Genomic DNA, 26,103 nt, shown 5'->3' on the forward strand with positions numbered 1-26,103 from the left:
TTTGGGATCTTGCCAGGTACTGGTGACCTGGATTGGCCACTGTTGGAAACAGGATACTGTCGCTTTAAGGACCTTCGGTTTGTCTCGGTATGGCAATGCTTATGTTCTTATGTAGCAGTGTCAATATTCAAGGCCACTTCTCCCCTCCCCCATCCTACTTTTCCCTCAAGACTGTCATCGGAATGCTTTTCATGTTTCACTACATATGTTTTGGTAATGTCATTTATTGCTCATATTTGACCTGAAGAAGAAGGATCTACCTTTGAAAGCTTGTAAAAATATATTGTTAGTCCAATAAAAAAGTATCACCTTAGTTTCCTTTTTTTTTATTTTTATTTCTATTTATTACCTTTAAAATAGACTAACATGACAACCAACACTATTGCAGTTGCACAAAATGGCACACAAAAAATACAGCTGCATGCTGTAATCGATGAGCATGCAAATGAGTGCCACGTTAAAATTCCTGCAATAATGTGCAGTAATAAAATAAAAATAAAACTTACTAGTATCTCTCTCCCTCCCTCCTGAACTATATAGACGCCCCCCTCCCTCCCCTACATGACCTCACTCCCCACAATTAAAAGATTTCCCTGGTAGTCTAGTAGCCCACCGCTTCTCTCACCCCCCTCCCAGACCCAAACCTCTTTCCTCCAATAAAACATGGAAAATAAAATAAGATGATACCTTTTTTTATTGGACATAACTTAATACATTTCTTGATTAGCTTTCGAAGGTTGCCCTTCTTCGTCAGATCGGAAATAAGCAAATTATTTCCGATCTGACGAAGAAGGGCAACCTTCGAAAGCTATTTCCGATCTGACGAAGAAGGGCAACCTTCGAAAGCTAATCAAGAAATGTATTAAGTTATGTCCAATAAAAAAGGTATCATCTTATTTTCTTTTCCATGTTTTATTTTGTTTGATTTCTATAGATTCTACATGGAATGTTGCTATTCCACTAACAACATTCCATGTAGAAGTCGGCCCTTGCGGATCACCTATGTGGCCGCGCAGGCTTCTGCTTCTGTGAGTCTGACGTCCTGCACGTACGTGCAGGACGTCAGACTCACAGAAACAGAAGCCTGCGCAGCCTTCTACATGGAATGTTGCTAGTGGAATAGCAACATTCCATGTAGAATCTCCAATAGTAGCAACATTCCATGTAGAATCTCCAACAGTATCTATTTTACTGTCATAGTAATGCTTGAATGTTTTCACTTATATACACTGTCAGCTAGCACATTTGCTTATTTCCGATCTGAGGAAGAAAGGCAACCTTCGAAAGCTAATCAAGAAATGTATTAAGTTATGTCCAATAAAAAAAGGTATCATCTTATTTTCTTTTCCATGTTTTATTTTGTTTGATTTCTATTGATAACCTTTAAGAGTGGACTAACACGGCTACCACACCTCTCCACTCCAATAAATAAAAATGAAATCCCTGGTGCCTAGTGGCCCCCTCCCACCCCTGATCCCTTCCCCAGTCCTCCCAACATACCTAAAGGTGGATTACCAAAGTATCTCTGAGCCTGCCTCTACCTCCTGTATGGCTCAATCACCCACACTATCTACTCTCTCTATAGCTTAAGCCATCCCTAATATAAATAGGTCTGCTGTCTGCTTTGATGGGGGCTAAGCCAAATGTCATAAGGGAGGGGGTCCCTGAATGAGGCGCTAATAAAACACTTCAGACCTTTGGCACACTTGTCTCCAATGATAAGGCATGAGCCAAAGGGCAATGAACCTTCTGAGGTTGTGAACAATTTCTCTGTTTTTACTTGCCTGATAAGAAGGCTGCCCTATTTGAACCTTTCACACATCCTCCTGCACTCCCCTCCCCTCCCCCTGCCCTTGCAATCACTTTTCTTTCCTTATCTACCTTCTAGTATTGATTGGCTCATTAAGGATGGAGGTGAGGAGCCAGAGACACTTCTGAGAGGGTGAGATGTCTAACAGAATGATGCTTATCTCTCTGGGTGGGTAGGATCAGTCAGGGCTCTTATCTTGTCTTTGGTTCCCAGGCCACCACAGCTAGTTAAGAAGGTTCCCTCACACATTCCTCCTTGTGTCATGCAGGTTCCTGCTAGGCAGGAAAATTGCCCATTAAACTCTCCTGCACTTTTCAATTGCTTTTTGTCCTTTGAAATTCCTCTTCCCATTGGTCCCTGCCTGGGTATAAAGATTTGTTTGAAGCCCTGAAAATAAAAAAACAACCCAACCTGATCAAAAAATAGCCAAATGATGCTCTATAAAACCCTTTGGAAAAACAGCTTTTTAAAGGGTAGAATGGCAAAGACTGTCACGGGTCCAGCTGTATTTCAAATAAGTTACTTAAGGGCTGATGCAAAGAAAGTGGGCTCAGGCTTTGCGCAGTTAGAGCTGCTTTAGTGCATAGTTTTGCGTGAGGTTTGTAGAACCAGCAGAAGAAAGGGGGTGTTGATGCCCCTGTATAAGTCGTTGGTGAGGCCCCACCTGGAGTATTGTGTTCAGTTTTGGAGGCCGTATCTTGCTAAGAATGTAAAAGGAATCGAAGCGGTGCAAAGAAAAGCTACGAGAATGGTATGGGATTTGCGTTACAAGACGTATGAGGAGAGACTTGCTGACCTGAACATGTATACCCTGGAAGAAAGGAGAAACAGGGGTGATATGATACAGACGTTCAAATATTTGAAAGGTATTAATCCGCAAACAAACCTTTTCCGGAGATGCGAAGGCAGTAGAACGAGAGGACATGAAATGAGATTGAAGGGGGGCAGACTCAAGAAAAATGTCAGGAAGTATTTTTTCACAGAGAGAGTAGTGGATGCTTGGAATGCCCTCCCGAGGGAGGTGGTGGAAACGAAAACAGTAACGGAATTCAAACATGCGTGGGATAAACATAAAGGAATCCTGCTCAGAAGGAATGGATCCTAAAGAGCTTAGACGAGATTGGGTGGCAGAGCCGGTGGCGGGAGACGGAGGTGGTGCTGGGCAGACTTATACGGTCTGTGCCAGAGCCGGTGGTGGGAGGCGGGACTGATGGTTTGGAGGCGGGGATAGTGCTGGGCAGACTTATACGGTCTGTGCCCTGAAAAGGACAGATACAAATCGAGGTAAGGTATGCACAAAAAGTAGCACATATGAGTTTATCTTGTTGGGCAGACTGGATGGACTGTGCAGGTCTTTTTTCTGCCGTCATCTACTATGTTACTATCCTGCTTATAATCGAACGAGAAAAACGTCCAAGTTCCGACCTAAATCGGGAGATGGATGTTTATCTCACAAAACCGAATAAAGCGGTATAATCGAAAGCCGATTTTTGGACGTTTTCAACTGCACTCCGTCGTGGATGCGGACAAAGTTGATGGGGGCGTGTCAGAGGTGTGGCGAAGGCGGAACTGGGGCGTGGTTATCTGCCGAACAAAGATGGGCGCATTTCACTGATAATGGGAAAAAAGTATGCGTTTTTAGCTAGAATTTAGGACACTTTTTCTGGACCCTGTTTTTTCACGAATAAGGCCCCAAAAAGTGCCCTAAATGACCAGATGACCACTGGAGGGAATCGGGGATGACCTCCCCTGACTCCCCCAGTGGTCACTAACCCCCTCCTACCACAAAAAAATGATGTTTCACAAATTTTTATTTTCACCCTCAAATGTCATACCCAGCTCCCTGGCAGCAGTATGCAGGTCACTGGAGGAGTTGTTAGGGGGTGCAGTGGACTTCAGGCAGGTGGACCCAGGCCCATCCCCCCCCTACCTGTTACAATTGTGCTGCTTAATGCTTATTAGTTGTCCAACCCCCCCAAACCCACTGTACCCAGATGTAGGTGCCCCCCTTCACCCCTTAGGGCTATAGTAATGGTGTAGACTTGTGGGCAGTGGGTTTTGAGGGGGATTTGGGGGGCTCAACACACAAGGGAAGGGTGCTATGCACCTGGGAGCTCTTTTACCTGTTTTGTTGGTTTTGTAAAAGTGCCCCCTAGGGTGCCCGGTTGATGTCCTGGCATGTGAGAGGGACCAGTACACTATGAATCCTGGCCCCTCCCATGAATAAATGTCTTGGATTTATTCGTTTTTGAGCTAGGCGCTTTCATTTTCCATTATCGCTGAAAAACAAAAACGCCCAGCTCACACATTGTTGAATAAAACATGGGCATCTATTTTTTCCCAAAATACGGTTCGGTCCGCCCCTTCACGGACCCGTTCTCGGAGATAAACGCCCATGGAGATAGGCGTTTTCGTTCAATTATGCCCCTCCAAGTTACCTAACTTCAGACAAATTGCGTCAAACCGCCTGTCACAGATACCTACTTTCATCGTTCTAGAAGCAACACATATGGCTCGCAAAAAGATGGTGAATATGGGCCTTATCCAGTTTAATGACTGCCCCCAAAGGTTTAGAGGGTGGAAATCTGACTTTAAGGATGCCATAGTAATTATGAAGTCCATCCCAGAGCAAGAAATGAACTTGATAATAACATTTCTGGGAAATGAGTCTGCCATGTAGGCAGATGATATATTAGCTCCCAATCAAAGAACGGATCATCTTCAAAATCTGTACTCTGGTCCACAAAATTATATATGGCGTAGTCCCAGGATACATGATAGACCTTATAGATCTACCATTAAGAAACAGTATCGGATCATCACGGTCCTACCTAAACCTACATTACCCAAATTGCAAAGGACTTAAATACAAAACAACCTACGTATCCGGCTTCTCCTACATAAGCGCACAACTATGGAATGGACTCTCTAAAGCTGTGAAAACAATCCATGACCATCTGAACTTCAGGCAATCACTAAAAACCAACCTCTTCAAAAATGCCTACCCCAATGATCCAATGGAAACCCCTTCATCCAGCAACACAGCATGACCAATGATCATACTGGACAATATACAATCTTCATTCTATGGACCCTTACAACTACCTCATTCAGTGACTATATAACCTTGTATTTGTTATCAACCGACTTAGCGAATGCCTTTGACAGTGCTATGTAAGCCACATTGAGCCTGCAAATAGGTGGGAAAATGAGTGGTACAAATGTAACAAACAAACAAATATATATATATATATATATATATATATATATATATATATATATATATATATATATATATATATATATATATATATAATATAAGACTACAAATCCCTGTAATCCTGTAGTTCCCTGTAAAAGGCTTTTTCAGAGCACATGCCCAGTTCCCTGTGTCTTTTGGGACTCTTTCTATTGGCTTGCCTTGTTCTCTATGCATGCTGGGCATGCTGCCCCCTCTTTCTCTCTTCATCGTGTCTGTAAGAGTTAGTCTGCAGCATATCTCCTCTGTGAACTAAAACTGTCTATGCTGTATTTTGCTGTATGACTCCGTTTAAGCTACTGTGACGCTATCAAGGCTTTAGCAGTGTAAAAGTATAAACAGCATCATTGCTCGCCGTGTTGTTGAATTACTCCCAGCTTCTATCTTGCATAGAGAGAGAGCTAGTGGAGAACAGACTCCCAGTTTGCAAGGCAAAAACTCTTGCCCAGCACATCTCAACTGTAACTATGTGCTATTCATTTATCCTTAGTACATGCCAAGATTTTCAGTGTAGCAGGCCCTACGCTCTGGAACACCCTCCCTCTAGCCCAACTCAAAGAACGCTTGTTTACTGTAGCTTTCACTTCTAGCCATGCACCAATGGCTGCTGAGATGACTGGAGCCCAATGATAGCATCTCCCTCTGTTCCTTCTCTGGACCTACCAGCATTTCCCTTTCCTCCTCTTGACTTTATATCCATATTGTAGGGAGGTGATGCTTCAATATTGTGTTTTCAATTGCTAAGAACATGCAGGTTCCCTGGAGCCCTGCGGAGCATGGCCTCACTATTGGAAAATGTGATAGTGAAACAGCGTCCATGGTAAACCCTACGCCAGCTCGGAGCTGGCGTTAGGGTTTGCAGACCATTGGGGAGGAATGGTGAGCCCTGTGCAGCATACATTTGCATTCTAGCAGGCCCCCCCATTCCCCCCAATACAGCCCCTCCCTGCAAGAGCAGGACCCTGACCCCCCTCACCCTGAGCCAGCGACACAGGGGCTGGAAGTCCGGCAAACCTCCAGTCTCTCCGACCCAAGTTCAAGGGAAAGTGGAGATCCAGTGGGTCTCCAGCCCCCTAACCACGCTAGCACCCTCCCCCTCAAGAAAAGCCCTGGTGGTCCACTGGGCAGAAAAATGCTCTCCCCCGACCTGGTGGTTTAGCGGTCTTCTTTCCTGCCCCCCCCTCGTACCTTTGTTGGAGAAGGGAGGTAGACTCCCTCCTCTTCCAGTAGCGTTGCCTCAAAAGTGGTGGCTCTTAGCCCATCCTGGGATGTGCTAGGTGGGTCTTCACATCATATAAAGGGGGCTTTTGACCATCTAGGCATGTTTTTACCTGAGGCAATGGAGGGCTAAGTGACTTGCCAAAGATCACAAGGAGCAGCAGTGGGATTTGAACTGGCCACCTCTGGATGTCAAGCCTGCTGCTCTAACCACAAGGCCACGCCTCCACTTTTGAAAGTCCAGTGACATGGTAGGGTGGTGGTGATAAGGATCAAGAATACAGAAGCATTCTGGATTAATCTTGTTTGTCTCGTTTGTGCTGCACTAGAGGACAATTTGGGGCAGGTCCTTAGCTGTCTATGCGAGTGTCGGTTTCTTCCATGGCTGACAAGTATCACTCCATTCCAGGAGGCAGTTTCATTGTGGCATATGCCCGTGTTGTAACCTTCGGTAGAGAACACACCATGAACTGTTGTGGGGAAACCCCATCCACAATGGAAAATGAGGACAACCCTCTACACCCAAATCCCACCCTTTTGTTGTGAAAATTAACATTTTCCTGCAAGGGAATGCAAACTACACGGGTCTTTGGCTTTCCACTTCCCTGGGAGACTGACTTTGTCTCTAGTATCATATAGCACAGCACTGCAACAACATGTGAACTGGATTCTCTAGGAAGTGCCCTTTACATTCACCATCCCGGGATTTATTATCTTTAATTGCTGTCAGGCAAATTAGCTCAGAGAATTCATTTATGGTGCTTTAAAAAGCAATACAATGATTGTGTCCTGCCTGCTTCCATCCAGTCTCCTTTATTAACTAGCTCACAAGGATTGCATGTCTGTGGGCTGTGCTTGTGTACACTGTATGTATGAAACCCAGCAATTAACAGGGCATTCATGTGTCAAAGACTGCTTAATACGTGCAAACCTGGCATTAGAGCTGTAGCCTGTCTGTCACCTCCTTGTCTTTCTGTTCCACACCCAGGGTTGTATCTAAGAACAGAAGATAAATTCACAGCTAATAAAGATAAGATGCTGAACTATCTTCCATAATGCAGTCTATTAATGAACAGCAGAATGCAGCAGTGCCCCACAGGAGAACTGAAAGGGAAGGAAGAAGTAATATCATTTGCATTCCATGACCTGGATGTTATTCTCATAGTTTACAGGTGACTGACTTGACTGAAGCCAAGCTCTGATTTTATCATCAAGGGCATAGAAGCTGCCAGCCCTCCGTCACTTGCACCAACCATCGTGCAAGAGTGCAACCTCGCTCGACTTTACACCATTCACTGCAGCCTGCTGTGATCTCCAAAAGTAAGCAGTCCTGCTATTACAGCTAAATATACAGGGGCAATTTTACAAAGGCGCACTGAAAAATGGCTTGCGGTAGTCTAGGCGTGGGTTTTGGGTGCGCGCCGATCCATATTTTAGCACGCCTGTAAAAAAAGGCCTTTATTATTTTTGCTGAAAATGGATATGCGGCAAAATGAAAATTGCTGCGCGTCCATTTTGGGTCCGAGACCTTACCGCCAGCCGTTGACCTAGCGGTAAAGACTCAGGCGGTAACCGGGTGGTAATAACCTACGTGCACCAAATGCCACTTGGCACGCATCCATTACGCGTGCCCGAAAATAAAAAATATTTTTCATTCGCACATATCGGATGTGCGGCAAAAATGAAATTACCTCAAGAGCCACGCAGTAGTCGGGCGGTAACTCCATTTTGGCACGCGGCGTACTAACAGGGCCCCACAATATGCTAAATTGTTGTTGACGAACAGTGAAGCTCCTTAAAATGAGTGCTTGGAAATAAAATTAGATACAAGACAATTCTCAAAGAAATGTAGCCAAAAAATGAAAATGTTTCCGGGCAGATGGGGCTGGAATTTGTTGCTGGGTCATAAGTGTTAAGGGCTGGGAAAGAAGAGATACCTGACCTGCTGTTGGAACCTGAATGCTGGTGTCTTGTGTGGAAGCCAGTCGCGACATGATCTGGGGGTCAGCAGAGGTGCTTGGAGTGTGACCAGGCCTGCTGGGGAGCCTGCCGCACTGCCCCTGCTTCGGTGTCAAGGATAAATATAATCTACGTTTCCCATGGTAACTGAGAAAGGAGGTATCCGACCTGCTACCAGAGCCTGAATGCCAGTCAGGGTGTGTTTTGGAGTTCGACAGACGTGCTTGGAACCAGGGCCGTGGAGTCGGAAGCAATTCTGGATGGAGCTGGAGTCGGTAAAAATGTACCAGCTCCAAGTTTAAAATAAAAACCTACAACATTATAATATCTGGTAAATGTATTGTATTATATTTATAGATATATTTTGTCCTATGTCTAAAGTACTGGCAAATAAATATAAGTTATATTTGCCAGTACTTTAGATCCAGGACAAAGATATATGTATCCAGCAGGGGCGTAGCTACGAGGGGCCACGGGGGCCTGGGCCCCCACAAATATTGTCCGGGCCCCTGGTTTGGCTGGCGGGGGTCCCCAACCCCCGCCAACCGAAGCCTTCTTCAGTGCCAGTCTCCGGCGCAGCCACATTCGCTGCCTGCCCCCTGCTCTTCTTTCCTTCTCCTCTTGTTCACGGTGACGCTCCGGTTAACTGCATGCATTTCTTTGGTCCCAGACCCTGGCACTTAAGCGGATTGCACTGTACTTGTTAGTACTTACGTGCCAAACCAGTTACTCATGCGTTTATATCATGCACAGGGCCGCCGAGAGCCAGAGCCGGGCCCGGGACAAGGCCGCCCCCGGGCCCCCCCCCACCTGAGGTCGCCGCCCACCCGAGATCGCCGGGGCCCCCCTCCACCCACTATCGGGCCGGGCCTTCGGAACTAACCTTAAGCCTCCTTTCACTTCGCAGCAAGCAGCGGCAGGGCAGACCTCTCCTCCTTCCTTCCGTGCCCCGCCCTCGCGGACGTTACATCAGGCGAGGGCGGGACTTGGAAGGAAGGAGTGGCCTGACCTGCTGCTGCTTGCTGCGAAGTGAAAGGAGGCTTAAGGTTAGTTCTGGGAGTGACGGAGGGCGGGCCAGGCGGCGACAGAGGGCGGGCCGGGCGGTCCCTCCTGTCCCCCCCTCTCAGCGGCCTTGATCATGCATCATAGTGCACTTACGCACCTAACTGTCAATTTTCTTGGCAGCGACACCTGTAAGTGGCACGTAACTGAAGGCACCGATTTAAAAAATTTTCTCCCATGAAACTATGTTGCAGAGACAAATAAGACAGAGTCCCCACTTCTTGGTGCTTACAATCTACTTCAGAGGCTTACTCGGTGCCATACGAGACGAAGGCTTTTTCCTGGCATAGTTGGGATGCTGATCACAGAAGTAGCAACTTTATTGATTACACAGCAACAAATATCACTGTACTTTGAGGTGTGGAGACCGTTCCCTCGTTTTTCTCCTTTACTTTTTCTTTTTTTTAAATTTATTTTATTTTTATACTTTATTCACGTTTACGTTTATGCAATACAACATAAATAAAGATCCAGACAAAAGTAAAGAAAATTCAATCCAAAGTGGAAATTATCCTAGCATTATATCGACCACAAGTAATGATCCAAGATCTAGGAAAATAAAAACTGTAAAATCAAAGAATAATCAATTTAAGTGAACAGAGAGAGGTGACGGTAATTTGCAGCCGAGTTGCGCCTTAATACAGTGCCTATTACGACATTATTCTTTAGAGGAAATAAATTCTTGTAATTTTTCTGGGTCAAAAAAAATATATGATATGGAATTAATATTAATAAGACATTTACAAGGAAACCTCAGTTGAAAGGTTCCTCCTAAACCAGTGATGGGCAACCTTTTGAGCTTGGTGTGTCAAAATTCGCGAAAAAACCGAGCATAACTCGGGTGGTGTGTCACTTCGAGAAAAATCTACTAGGACCGCCCCCGGGCCCCCCCTACCCGAGATCGCTGCCCACCCGAGGTCGCTGGGCCCCCCCTCCACCTGCTACCGGGCCCAGAACTAACCTTAAAGCCTCCTTTCACGTCGCAGCAAGCAGCAGCAGGGCAGACCTCTCCTCCTTCCTTCTGTGCTCTGCCCTTGCGGACGTTACGTCAGGTGAGGGCGGGACACGGAAGGAAGGAGTGGCCTGCCCTGCTGCTGCTTGCTGCGACGTGAAAGGAGGCTTTAAGGTTAGTTTCCGGGAGCGAGGAGGGAGGGCGGACCACACTGCGGCGGCGCTGCGTGTCATCAAAAATGGCTACGCGTGTCAGTGCTGACACGCGTGTCATAGGTTCGCCATCAGGGTCCTAAACAGAGAACTCTTTCTTTTAACAACAGGAAAACTTTTCTTCTTCTCTGGGTGTCCTTGGAAAAGTCTGGAAAAATCTGTATTTTTGAACCAAGAAAAGTGGAGTTCATATGGCGAAAATAAAGTCTCAGGGTATTGTTGTGGTCTGTTTGTGGAGCAAATGTAACAAGCAATGTGGTTCTCTCAGTTATGACCTCCATAGAACTTTCTAGGAAGTCAGATTTATAGCAGCTTGAGGGTTTTGAGGAATATCACCCCTTCTTGCACCAGAAATATATTGCACTCTAATGATAGGTGGGAATCCCTCAAAGGGGACCCCCAGTATCTCATGAACATATTTCCTCAACATTTCCAGTGCTGGGATGAGTGGAGATTTTGGAAAATTAAGAAAACGTAAGTTATTAATCCTAATTTGATTTTCAAGGAAATCTATTTTATGCTGCTGAAAATTAGAGCTTTTCATCAACATTTCTGTTGAGGATTTCGCAGTTTTAAAGTCATTGTCCAAAACATTCAGTTTAGTTGTATGCTCTGCAACTTTAAGAGAAATACCTATTTGAGTTTGCTTTACCTCTGCCAAGTCTCCCGTTAGGACTCGAGCAATCTGTTGTACGTTGGAGTTTAGGCCGTGTATCGCTTCCCATAGAGCTTCTAGGGTGACGGCTGTAGGTCTTTTCAAATCTCCCAGCACTACAGAGGGCACGCTCAGATTCACTGCAGGCGATACATTCGCCTGCAACGGTGTTCCTTCTGGCGTTGAGGAAGCAGCGGGGTCTCCACAAACGAGCGCAGGGGACCGACTTCCGGATTCCTCGCTCTGTTCCACCACTGTATCCTGCCTCTCTCCTGGCCTTGGGGGTACAGCCGTTGGGGGAGAACTCAATGAGACTCCCTCGGCGCTCAGGTCAGTAAGATTGTCCGGACCACCCATAGCGAAACCGCCGGCTCCCGTCGTTAGCAATCCCATTTCTGCCAGAGTCATCTGCCTCAACGGAGCAGGTTCCACCCTGCCTGTGGAGGTAAGTGCGCTGGGTTTACCCTTTCGCTTCCCCATAACGGTGTGCAAATTTCAGTGGAGGTAGGAGAGAGCTAAACACACATCCGATCAGCTAGACGCCATCTTGGATCATTCCTCTTCTTTACTTTTTCAACTATTCATCAAGTCGTTTTGCTGGGGGAGGTTGGGGGGCACTCTGCCCATGCATGGATCTTTATTTCTGACTTCTTATTTTTTATTTGTACCTTCTTCTTAATCTCCTCCCTGTTCTATAACATTGTAGCTATCTTCTTGCCTTTCTTTATATATATACTAGTAAAAAAAGGCCCATTTCCAAAACCAATGAAACGGGCGCTAGCATGTGGCTGGGTCGCGGGTAATCCTTCCAGCTGGGCCGCAGCTTGTCCTGTTCGCCCACGTCCCAGATGGTGACGGGCACGTTGTTTTCCGGCTCCTCCGACTCCATGTCAAGCGATCCCAAATATAGTGTGTGCTATAGGCCCTCTGGCACTCTTCAGTACTGGCATTAGGCATTTAAAAATTTCTTCCCCCCCTGGTCTATTTTTGCACATACCCACAACAGGAATATTTTTCTCTCGTTCCAGCGGTGGTTCTGTGCTCTCCGTGCTGCACAGATAATGAGCCATTCTGCTGGGGAATGCTCCTCCCTTATTGTCACGTAGTTTCCTCTGATTGGTCCGTCTTACGTTGCCTAGTGTTGCCTGGGAACGGTGTTGTGATGGTCCTTTGTGTTTCAGAATGTTGAGGGTGTTTTTTCTGATTGGTCCGTCATGCGAGGGCGGGGCAGAGAGACATGGTCAGTGTTGTGGCTTCACCACCATGAATCCATGAACCCTTCAGTGAGTGACTGAGTGACTTCAGAACGTTGTCTTCAGAATGTTGAGGGTGAGTTTTATTATAGTAGATATATTAAATAATGCTTTATTTTTGTTTCTTAAACCACTTAGATGGCATTGCTGAGAGGCGGTATATCAAATGATTAATAAACTTGGGGCCCTTTCCCATAACGCCAGGAAAAAAATTAATTTTTTTCCTACCAGGAGCGGCATTTCTGGCGTTAATTGGCAGTTGGCGCACACCGACCAGTCACTGTGTGTGTAGTGCGTGAGCCCTTACTGCTAGATCAATGGGTGGCGGTAAGGTCTCAGGTCAAAAATGGATGTGCACTGGTTTCAATTTTAGCACGTGTACATTTTCCGGCCCCTTAAAAAAGGACCTTTTTCCTAGGTGCGGTAAAAAAAATGGCCCAGAGCACCCCCAAAAGATGCGCTAGCACTACCGCAGGCCACTTTTTTACCGCGGCTTAATAAAAGGACCTCTTGGAGATTTGGACTTGTTCAAGTTCGGAAGGAACAGCTGTGGGATTTGAACCAGGCTTCCCTGTTTCTCAGTCTCTGCTCTACGCAAGCAGCACAGTGAGGACTTGAAAGGTCTGAAAATGTGATTAGACGCTGCACTTTGGAGTTGATCAATTTTCTAGATTGATTACAGTTACATCTTTAGAAATGTATTACGTGCAGTTATTGTAATTTTTTTAATGCTATATATTGCCTTGGCTCAATAAACCAATTTATAAATTTTAGAAATAAATGCTTCAACAATATTTATCAGAAGTTAATATTCAGCTGAGCAGTGGCTGTTTAACTATAAACAGGGTTTTCAGAAATCTACCCATCCAACTGACACTACTGAATGTTCAAATATAGGTGCTCATTTTAGAAGGACCAATTCAAGTTTTATATGTGCATAAACTGACACTTAAGTTTATCTTGTATAAATATCTGTGAAGCATCTGTTCACGCTTTCCAAAAATACTAGGACTAGGGGGCATGCGATGAAGCTACAATGTAGTAAATTTAAAATGACTCGGAGAAAAATTTTCTTCACTTAACGTGTAATTAAACTCTGGAATTCGTTGCCAGAGAATGTGGTAAAGGCGGTTAGCTTAGCGGAGTTTAAAAAAGGTTTGGATGGCTTCCTGAAGGAAAAGTCCATAGACCGTTATTAAATGGGGAAAATCCACTATTTCTGGGATAAGCAGTATAAAATGTTTTGTACTTTTTGGGATCTTGGGTATCTGTGACCTGGATTGGCCACTGTTGGAGACAGGATGCTGGGCTTGATGGACCTTTGGTCTTTCCCAGTATGGCAATACTTATGTACTTATCTAAGGGGTGCTTTTACTAAGATGCGCTGAAAAATGGCCTGCGGGTTTTGCGTGCGCGCAGATCCATTTTTCAGCGCACCTGTAAAAAAAATGTCTTTTTAAAATTTTTGCTGAAAATGGACATGTGGCAAAATGAAAATCGCCGCATGTCCATTTTGGGTGTGAGACCTTACCGCCATCCATTGACCTAGCGGTAAGGCCTCACACAGTAACTGGGTGGTAATGACTCACGCGCGTCAAATGCCACTTGGCGGGCACCCAATACACGCGTACGAAAATAAAAATTATTTTTCAGACGCACGCATCGGACACAAGCCAAAAATGAAATTACCACAATAGCATAAGTACATAAGTATTGCCATACTGGGAAAGACTAAAGGTCCATCAAGCCCAGCATCGGTCAATCCAGGTCACAAATACCTGGCAAGATCCCAAAAATGTACAAAACATTTTATACTGCTTATCCCAGAAATAGTGGATTTTCCCCATTTAATAACAGTCTATGGACTTTTCCTTTAGGAAGCCGTCCAAATCTTTGTTAAACTCCGCTAAGCTAACCGCCTTTATCACATTCTCTGGCAACGAATTCCAGAGTTTAATTACATGTTGAGTGACGAAACTTTTTCTCTGATTCATTTTAAATTTACTACATTGTAGCTTCATCGCATGCCCCCAAGTCCTAGTATTTTTGGAAAGCGTGAACAGATGCTTCACATCTACCCGTTCAACTCCACTCATTAATTTATAGACCTCTATCATATCTCCCCTCAGCCGCCTTTTCTCCAAGCTGAAGAGCCCTAGCCACTTTAGCCTTTCCTCATAGGGAAGTCGTCTCATCCCCTTTATCATTTTCGTCGCCCTTCTCTGCATCTTTTCTAATTCCACTATATCTTTTTTGGGATGCGGCGACCAGAATTGAACACAATATTCGAGGTGCAGTCGCACTATGGAGCGATACAAAGGCATTATAACATCCTCATTTTTGTTTTCCATTCCTTTCCTAATAATACCTAACATTCTACAGTGAAACCTCGTCCTCGTTAATTGCCTCGGTTTTCGTCGATAATCCGTCTGAAAACAATCGGCGAAATCCAAAACCGACGAAAACCGAGGCAATTAACAAGGACGCCCAAAATCGGGAGAAGGACCTCCATCTTCTGATACAAATTGGGAGATGGACGTCCTTCTTTTTCGACAAAATCCGAGGCAACTGACGAAAACCGAGACAAATTTCTAGTCGAAAAAATCAACGAAAACCGACGTCAACGAAAACTGGGGTTTTACTGTATTTGCTTTCTTAGCCGCATGGTAATTCCATTTTGGCACATGTTGAGCACGGGTAGACGCTTACATGGCTAAAAGGCCCCCTAAGTTCTGATTTTGCAAATTTGGGTTGTCCACATGTACAAAACTGAAGAACATGCAAATGGCAAGGGGGTGAGGTCTGGGCAAGTTTTGAGCAGGTCTAAAAAAGAATGCTTATTATCTATTTCAGAAGGAAAATGAACGCCTATGGCCTAGCAGGTCGATCTTGCAATTTACACCTACTATCTAGAACATTTAGACTTTAAAAAAGGTGCTCCTTTTGAACAGTGCTCCACTTCAGGGATTAGGGAAGGTCACCTCTTAATTCTCTAGTGCTAATCCCTTATTTCACTTCTGTGCACTAAGTTTTATAAGGAAAATACTATTTTACATTTCTCCCCATAACAACTTGTAGACCGCACCTTCAATTCAACTAGATATATGCGTGTGATACTGTTGTCTGGGAAAAATGGCCCCCTCAGACATAATGTTAACTCTTCTTACCAATGTTAGCGTCATCGTTTATTTATCTGGATTTAGTAGCGTGTGATTTTGTAATTTCAGGGAGAGGTACAATGTGTGCAAATCCCAGATCTTCCGATAAAAAGCAAAGCAATACAAATAACAAATAAAATGAAGTGATAAAAGAGAACAAAAATAGGAAAATATCGTAAAACATAGAATAAATACAAAGACTAAAAACTATAAAGAGAGACAGAGAGAAACAATAATAAAATCTGTCTAGTCCTGGCACTTGTACAAGGCAATAAAATATATTCTCACAATATCCAAAACCTAAAAACTGTGGCCAGGAAAAGAATGAAAAAGAATTGCAAATGTAATAAATAGCAAACCCAAGGAAAACATCAAAAGTATTTATGAATGGATGTGGTTGGATTTAGAGCTAGCCTAGGAAAGCTTGTTTAAAAAGCTGCTACTTGATTAGGCATCTAAGGGAAAAAGTTAACACAGAGGGGCATAATCGAATGGGGGCGCCCATCTCTAATAACGGCCCCGTAAAGCGGCGTACCCAACCGTATTATCGAAACAAGATGGGTGGCCATCTTTCGTTTTGATAATACGGTCGGGGCCGGCCAAATCTCAACATTGGTTTTCGCCGATAATGGAACCTAATGTTGGCCATCTCAAAACCGGCCAAATCCAAGCCATTTGGTCGTGGGAGGAGCCAGCATTCGTAGTGCACTGGTCCCCTCTCACATGCCAGGACACCAACCGGGCACCCTAGGGGGCACTGCAGTGGACTTCACAAATTGATCCCAGGTGCATAGCTCCCTTACCTTGTGTGCTGAGCCCCCACAAACCCCCCCACAAACCCACTACCCACAACTGTACAACACTACCATAGCCCTTAAAATGTAACGGGGGACACCTAGATGTGGGTACAGTGAGTTTCAGGTGGGTTTTGGAGGGCTCCCATTTACCACCACAAGTGTAACAGGTGGGGGGGGGGGGGGGGGGCCTGGGTCCGCCTGCCTGAAGTGCACTGTAGTACCCACTAAACACTGCTCCAGGGACCTGCATAGTGCTGTGATGGAGCTGGGTATGACTTTTAAGGCTGGCAAAAAAATGTTTTATTTTGTTTTTTTGGGTGGGAGGGAGTTGGTGACCACTGGGGGAGTAAGAGGAGGTGATCCCCGATTCCTTCCGGTAGTCATCTTGTCAGTTCGGGCACCTTTTCAAGGCTTGGTCGTGAACAGAAAGGGACCAAGTAAAGTTGGCCAAATGCTCGTCAGGTCCGCCCTTCTTTTTTCCATTATCGGCCGAGGACTGCCATCTCTTAACCACGCCCCGTTCCGCCTTCAGTACACTGCCGACACACCCCTTGAACTTTGGCCAGCCCTGCGACGGAAAGCAGTTGATGCCGGCAAAAATCGGCTTTGGATTATACCGATTTGGCCGGCCTTAGGAGAAAGCTGGCCATCTCCCGATTTGTGTTGGAAGATGGCTACCCTTCTCTTTTGAAAATAAGCTGGAGAGTGAGCTAACATTAAGACCTGTTATTTTACAGTTAACCCCAGGTTTTTAGTAACTAGGGGGTCCTTTTACTAAGGTGTGCTGAAAAATGGTTTGCGGTAGTGTAGGCGCAGGTTTTAGGCGCGTGTGCGCCGATCCATTTTTCAGCACACCTGTAAAAAAGGCCTTTTTAAAATTTTTGCCGAAAATGGACATACGACAAAATCAAAATTACCACTACTAGGCGGTAAGGTCACAGACCCAAAATGGACGTGCAGCAAAGTCTCACGCAGTAATTGGGCCGTAATGACCTACTCGTCTCAAATGCCACTGCACGCATCGTATACACGTGTCAAAAATAAAATGTATTTTTTGGCCGTGCATATCGGACACGTGTCAAAATTGAAATGACCGCAAGAGCCACGCAGTAGCCGTGCCATAACTCCATTTTGGTGCGTGTTGGGCGTGTGTAGATGCATGTGGCTTAGTAAAAGGGCCCCTTGGTCTGACTGCATAAAATGGGATCTGTGCTAAAATAGCACGAGTTAGTGGTAAAATATCACATCTTAACGGTAGCCCATGTTGATAACTTCCTCCTCTAGTGTGAAGAGTTTCAGTCTCTGGTCTGATATTGTGATGTCATAATGCCTCATTCCACCAATGCCTAAGAGCCAACCTCATCAGTGATGTCACAATGGCTTGACTGTCCTACACAGGCTCACTTTTATTACATATAGCAGTGATTTAACCAGAGCTGATATTGTGATGTCATAATGCCTCATTCCACCAATAAGAGCCAACCTCATCAGTGATGGCACAATGGCTTGACTGCCCTTAGGCTCTTTTTTGTTTAGTAGTGATTTCCATTTCTAGAGGCATTTCTTTTTTTTTTTTTTTTTAAAGTAAATTTTATTGATAACTCAAAGTAAGCATACACAATAATGCCAACTTACAAACAATAAAATACTATGCATGAACCATACAGCTTATAAACTACCCATAACCCCCCCATCTCTCCCCTCCCCTTCCCATCCCCTCCATCCCACCCCTGTACCACTCAAATTCCAAAAACTCCGTATAAATTCAAGGAAGTACAACAGTACCAATAATCCAGAACTGTTTAGCAGGCTACAGATTATGTGGTGACCTCTGTACTCTATGGAAAGCAGCTTATTACAAAGCAGAGAGGAGGTGGAACCCCTCCTCCCCACCCACCCACTCCACAATCAAGATCAACAAGAATTAATAAGTAAACTCCGACCCCTTGGACTTAGAATCTGAAGATAAGGCATCCAGATCTGAAGAAATTGTTTTCTACGTTTAGGCCACATCTTGGAATCTCTAGCCTCCCAAGATGCTAAAAGGTGCACCTGATTACGCCAATGCCAGTAAGCGGGCGCTTCCGAAGAGGTCCAATATTGCATTATACACTTTCGAGCTACCAAACTCAGCTTTCTGCATAGCAGAGTTGCAGGAGTACTCAAAGAGGCAAAAGCCCGTGGATGGTCTAGCAAAAACTGTCCCTCCGTGCCCTCAATTTTATTCCCAAGTTTGATCAGAAACCTCCGGACCCACTGCCAAAATGCTCGCACCCCTGGACACTGCCACAGCGCGTGGTAGAAGGAACTATGACCCCCCCCCCCCCACACACTTAGAACAAGCAGCATCAACCGTCTCTAACACATGAGCCAACTGCGCTTTAGACATGTAACCCCGAAGAACTATTCTATACCCGCATTCTCTCAACCGTTCATCCGTTACTAATAGGCGAATGCCTTTTAAAGTAGTCTCCACATTCCATGAAGTCAGTGAGGACCCCAGATCCTGTTCCCACTTATGCTTAAGACCCTCATATGTTCTCCGAGGCCTACACTTAACCAGTGCCCCAAACAAATCAGAGACCGAATGTCTAGCAGTTTTCATCCCTTCAAAAAAACCTCGGACCCGGTCCCCCAATCGACCCCTCAAAGAAGCCTGATGCAAGGACTTCATATAGTGCGTGACCATTTCTTTTTTCTTTAATTAAGGGAGGACGTTATCGACGTGGACCAGCATTATAAAATGTTGTTTTACTGTTAACCCCAGTTATTAGTAACTAGGTGTCCTTGCATAAAATGGGATCTGTGCTACAATAGCACCAGCTGTGGAGAAATAACACATTTTAAGGGTAGCCCTCATTGATAACTTCCCCTCCAAAAATAGTTAATTACCCAGCTGGCTTGCTTCCTTCTATAGGAGATTCCACAACCCTGTAAAGGCTTAGTAGAAGGTTAGGCAGAAATCAGTCTGATGCCACTTATGGAGATGCCTCTGCTGTGTTGACCATAAAACCCTGGTGGAACTTATAAGAAAATAGGACTAAATATATGCATAAAGGAATCCTGTGCATAAGGAATGGATTCTCAGAAGCTTAGCTGAAATTGGGTGGCGGAGCAGGTGGGGGGAAGAGGGGTTGGTGGTTGGGAGGCGAGGATAGGGGAGGGCAGACTTATACGGTCTGTACCAGAGCCGATGATGGGAGGTGGGACTGGTGGTTGGGAGGCGGGAAATACTGCTGGGCAGACTTATATGGTCTGTTGGGAGGCGGGAAATACTGCTGGGCAGACTTATATGGTCTGTGCCCTGAAAAGGACAGGTACAAATTCAAGGTAAGGTATACACATATGAGTTTGTCTTGGGCAGACTGGATGGACCATGCAGGTCTTTTTCTGCCGTCATCTACTATGTTACTATGTTACTGCGCTCCAACATCCTGTCTCCAACCGTGGCCATTCAAGGTCACAAACACCTGGCAAGATCCCAAAAAAGTACAAAACATTTTATACTGCTTATCCCAGAAATAGTGGATTTTCCCCAAGTTCATTTTAATAATGGTCTATGGACCTTTCCTTTAGGAAGACATCCAGACCTTTTTTAAATCCCACTAAGTTAACCGTCTTTACCACATTCTCTAGCAATGAATTCCAGAGTTTAATTACACATTGAGTGAAGAAAACTTTTGTTTTTTAATTTAAATATATTTTATTGACAACTCAAAGGTAAACAACACAACGTTCTCAATGTACCCAACATACAAACAATAAGATATCATGCTGGAACCATACAACGTGTATATGCCCCTTCCCTCCCCCCACCATCCAACCCATTTCCCTCCCCCCCCCCCCCCCCCCACTATTTCCATTACCTCGGGAACTTGCTTTTTGCCGTCCGAGTGGATTCAAATAAAAACAGTAAGCCCAATAACTCAGTACGCCTGAAGAAAACTTTTCTCTGATTTGTATTATATTTATTACCCTGTAGTCCTAGTATTTTTGGAAAGAGTAAACAAACGATTCACATCTATCCATACCACTCCACTCATTATTTTATAGACCTCTATCATATCTCCCTTCAGCCACCTTTTCTCCAAGCTGAAGAGCCCTAGACGCTTCAGCCATTCCTCATAGGGAAGTCGTCCCATCCCCTTTATCATTTTCGTCGCCCTTCTCTGTACCTTTTCTAATTCCACTATATCTTTTTTGAGATGCAGTGACCAGAATTGCACACAGGTGAGGTTGAACCATGGAGCTATACAGAAGACTTATAATATTCTTTGTCTTATTTTCTGTTCCTTTCCTAATAACTCCTAACATTCTGTTTGCTTTTTTAGCTACTGCCACACACCGAGCAGAAGATTTCAATGCATTGTCCACCATGACCCTTACATCTTTTTCCTCAGTGGTGAGTCCTAACGTAGAACCTGGCGTTATGTAGCTATAATTTGGGTTATTCATCTACTACTACTACTACTTAACATTTCTAGAGCACTATTAGGGTTACGCAGCGCTGTACAAAATACACAAAGAAGGACAGTCCCTGCTCATCTCAATGTGCATCACTTTGCACTAGTCCATATTAAATTTCATCTGCCATTTGGATGCCCAGTCTTCCAGCCTCCTAAGGTCCTCTTGCCATTTCATATAGATGGTCCCAGTATGGACCCCTGGGACACTCCACTTTTCACATTCCTGCATGGAGAGAATTGGCCATTTAATCTCTTCTATCTTTTAACTAGTTCTCAATTCATAACAGGACACTGCCTCCTAGCCCTTTGCTTTTAAATTTTCTCAGGAGTCTCTCATGAGGGACTTTGTCAAAAGCTTTCTTAAAATCTAGATATATTACAACAACTGCCTACTAGAAATGGAGTGGAGGAGTGGCCTAGTGGTTAGGGTGGTGGACTTTGGTCCTGGGGAACTGAGTTCAATTCCCACTTCAGGCACAGGCAGCTCCTTGTGACTCTGGGCAAGTCACTTAACCCTCCATTGCCCCATGTAAGCCGCATTGAGCCTGCCTTGAGTGGGAAAGCGCAGGGTACAAATGTAACAAAAATAAAATAGATACTATTGGAGATTCTATGTGGAATGTTGCTATTCCACTAGCAACATTCCATGTAGACGGCTGCACAGGCTTCTGTTTCTGTGAGCCTGACGTCCTGCACGTATGTGCAGGACGTCAGACTCACAGAAGCAGAAGCCTGCACGGCCACATTGGTGATCTGCAAGGGCCAGCTTCTACATGGAATGTTGCTAGTGGAATAGCAACATTCTATGTAGAATCTCAAATATCTCAAATAGTAGCAACAGTGGAGGCCTAGTGGTTAGGGTGGTGGACTTTGGTCCTGGGGAACTGAGTTCAATTCCCACTTAAGGCACAGGCAGCTCCTTGTGACTCTGGGCAAGTCACTTAACCCTCCATTGCCCCATGTAAGCCGCATTGAGCCTGCCACGAGTGGGAAAGCGCGGGGTACAAATGTAACAAAAAAAAAAAATCTGAATCCCTTTACTGACTAGGGATTCAATCAGAGGAAAATGGGGCAGGCCAGTGATGTCAATGGCTACACAATCTGAATTGCCAGACTTTCCTCTGTAGAAATAAAATAATTAGCCGCAGGAGGAATGTGAACGATTACAGGAGGACCTTGCGAGACTGGGAGAATGGGCGTGCAAGTGGCAGATGAAGTTCAATGTTGACAAGTGCAAAGTGATGCATGTGGGTAAGAGGAACCCGAATTATAGCTACATCTTGCAAGGTTCCACGTTAGGAGTTACGGATCAAGAAAGGGATCTGGGTGTCGTCGTCGATGATACGCTGAAACCTTCTGCTCAGTGTGCTGCTGCGGCTAGGAAAGCGAATAGAATGTTGGGTGTTATTAGGAAGGGTATGGAGTCCAGGTGTGCGGATGTTATAATGCCGTTGTATCGCTCCATGGTGCGACCGCACCTGGAGTATTGTGTTCAGTATTGGTCTCCGTATCTCAAAAAAGATATAGTAGAATTGGAAAAGGTACAGCGAAGGGCGACGAAAATGATAGTGGGGATGGGACGACTTTCCTATGAAGAGAGGCTGAGAAGGCTAGGGCTTTTCAGCTTGGAGAAGAGATGGCTGAGGGGAGATATGATAGAAGTGTATAAAATAATGAGTGGAATGGATCGGGTGGATGTGAAGCGACTGTTCACGCTATCCAAAAATACTAGGACTAGAGGGCATGAGTTGAAGCTACAGTGTGGTAAATTTAAAACGAATCGGAGAAAATTTTTCTTCACCCAACGTGTAATTAGACTCTGGAATTCGTTGCCGGAGAACATGGTACGGGCGGTTAGCTTGACGGAGTTTAAAAAGGGGTTAGATAGATTCCTAAAGGACAAGTCCATAGACCGCTATTAAATGGACTTGGAAAAATTCCGCATTTTTAGGTATAACTTGTCTGGAATGTTTTTACGTTTGGGGAGCGTGCCAGGTGCCCTTGACCTGGATTGGCCACTGTCGGTGACAGGATGCTGGGCTAGATGGACCTTTGGTCTTTCCCAGTATGGCACTACTTATGTACTTATGTACTTATGTACTTATGGTATAGCACTGTCCCTTTATCTGACATATAGCACTTATTAATACAGAAAAGGTGTGAGCAAAATCCAAATAAATAAAAATTAACTAACTCAATCACAGTGTGGCTAGCTGTCTTTGGAGGGAAGGTTAGTCCCTTATTTTGTTTTTGTCCTCCACTCTGATATCTCAAGAACCCATGTGCTACCGAAAGTTTATTTACAACATCCGTGGTTAATTATTATGCCAGTCTAATTAAAATTAGCCTAAACTTCAAAGAATCTAGTTTGCTCCATGACCTGTATCTCAATAAGATAACGCTTTACTCTGCCCTGCAGAACAGTTCGTCCAGTCCAAGGCACTTAAATTGTGTTCTTCTTTCCAACCACAACTGCCTTTGAAATGTGGCCTACTCTATCATATTGTGTTTTGAATGAAAACAGTCAACAAAAGCATGATAAAATGGTAATAATATTATCACAAGAGAGAATGTCCTGCAGATACAGTTTTACTTTAGAAGACCCAATGAAGAGACAATGGGCTTTGTAAAGAACACCAATCCGAGCTGGGGCTGTTACCATGTCACCACTGGGCGAGAACGAAGGAGTAGAGGCTGGTCGAAGGACAATCCAACACAGAAGATGGTGCTTTAAAAGATGCTTTTTCGTTGCTTGGACACGAAGGACTCAACATGGTCCATGTTTCGGCATTACAGAACGCTTGCCTCAGAGATCACAATAGTGTTCTAAAAGACATACATAAATGTATCATACATAAACAAATATATGTAAAAAATATGTATATACTGTATACATGTTAAAAATAAATATGAAGGACTGACGAATAAACTCAACTGGAGATATAAAATCCATAAAATTACATTAAATAATACACGAGTGTTGTTAATGGGAAATGTAGTGCATAAGTTACGAAACTAAAAGACAGCAAATGAACCGTCCATGGACAAACTGGCTTAATAAAAACAGTTATATCATATGATATAGATAAGAGACTTGATGACAGAGAACACCCATGAAACGAAAGACATACACCCATCAAATGGTGTGCACCACAGGGAATGTGTGTGTATGTAAACAAAGGGTGTTAGCCAACAGATTATCCTGTCTTGGGTCTGCCCCATTGCATCCATAGAACTACATCAGTCAATATTCAACTGGTGGTGGTCTGTGTGCCATGGGCTGAATTAGGCAGTGTTGGCAGCTATCCTGATACCGCCAATGAATAACTGGGCTCTGACCACGCCCAGAATGCAATATTCGGCCCTCTACCTGTTTAATAACCCTGTAGTGGGCTGAATATTAGGTTGTCTTATAATGCAACCTCTAAAACCAGGAGCATTCTCTTCTCCTGAGCCCCCTCAATGAGCTTTCCCCAATGAACATCTCACCCCCCCTCCTTCTGGCCTAACCTAACGGTCCCTGATGATCTAGTGTAGAGAGGGCAGGATCAATCCCCACTCACTCTTGCCCATGCAAGCTGTGGGTTCAAAATGGCCGCCATGACCTCTAGGTAAATCTTTCCTGGGGGCACTCTACTATTCCCCCTCTTCCACTGAAAGAAATGGCCATTTAACCCTACCCTCTGTTTTCTATCCATTAACCAGTTAAAACAAAACAGTAGATTCTGACAACCACAACATTTCAAAGCAGCATCAGTGTGTGCAGTGAGGATGGACAATTTTCAGATATCCTCATACCTGGGTAAATGAATTTTGCAACTTTCCCTCATTATGCAAATACGTAAGTGAAAGAAAGTTTAGTACTGTAGAGTCTGATCAAGGTTTTTTACAGAATCATTCTGGGAGGGATGCTTTTGAGATATCATGCTGGTTCAATTTAATTATCAGATTCTTGGAAGAGGGTGGCAGCTGAAGGTTGATTGGGGGGGGGGGGGGGGTACAAAGTTGAAATTTTGTCAAGGGCAAGGAATACCCTTGCACTGTTCCTGCCAAGCTTGGGAAGCGTCTGACATGGTTGAGCCTGTTCATTCCCACACGTCTGCAGAAAAACCAAGTTACCCAGTTCTAGGCTGAAGATTTTGGGACACTCGTGGTTTTGAACTTACATCCTGAGTAAAGTGGTGTAGTAGTTGAGTTACTCCACTTTTAAAGGTAATAAATAGAAATACAGAAAAACAGAGAAAAGAAAATAAGGTGATACCTTTTTTATTGGACTAACTTAATAGATTTAACTTGCATCCCAAAAGAGCGTGGGATTTGTAGTACCTGATCCTGCCCATTGAAATCAGTGCTGCAATTCCCATAATGCACCAGGATTGGGTGCTCAGAAATCCAGGACACCCTGCTGGCCAGTCAGGGCACTGCGTTTGCTTCAACAGAACAGCCTTATTGTTCCTCGTTCTGCGAAATTGTACATGAGTCTACTAGATGTTTCCATCTTCTCTGTCCAAGGTCCTAAACTCTGGAATGCTTTACTGGATTACCTTAGGCTCCACTCTTCCCGCCAAATTTTCAAGGCAAACTTAAAAACTTACCCGTTTACTGACGCCTACTCTTAGGTAGGTTTCCACGAGGTGGGCCTGAACGGTGCCGCTGCCCCTCTGCGTTTCCCCTCTGCTCTTTCCCTTCCCTCGCTTTCTTGTTGTTATCGTCATCCTCCCTTTCTCTTCTCCTGCTTCTTACATTAAGATTGTGAGCTGCCTAGGCATCTATTTGATGGGCAGGGTAGTAAATCTCCAGCTTGGAACTGGGTAATTTGGCATCTCTGCATCTGTTGAAAAAAAATATGCAAACCTAACCGTGACCGTCCTCCCCCCCCCCCCCCCTTCACCAGTCTTTTTCCACATATACCTTGTATATTTGCTACACAGGCACTGAAATGTTAAGATAAGCGAAAGCCACACCTTACCTCCCGCCTGCACCCATGTCCCTAATTGCTCAGCAATTTCCAGTCCAGGCAGCTGTCTGCTTCATCTCATAAAACACTGAGTAAACTTTTACGTTTATATGTTTATCTATACCTTGGAGTGGGGTAATGCGGGAAGGGATGAGAGGTGGGTGGGAAGGAGAGAAGATAAACAGATAGAGGTGCAATGAAGTATTTGTCATTCATTCTCCAGGGAGTGTTGTGCCAGGCAGCGTAATTAAGACAGGTCTCAGCTGTTATCAGGTGTGCATTAAGGGGGGGGGGGGGGGAGTGTGAAAGTCAGATAGGTGCAGGGATGGGCCCTTAGCAGCATCG

Source organism: Microcaecilia unicolor, chromosome 11, assembly GCF_901765095.1.
Source record: "Microcaecilia unicolor chromosome 11, aMicUni1.1, whole genome shotgun sequence".
In the NCBI taxonomy this organism is placed as follows: domain Eukaryota; kingdom Metazoa; phylum Chordata; class Amphibia; order Gymnophiona; family Siphonopidae; genus Microcaecilia; species Microcaecilia unicolor.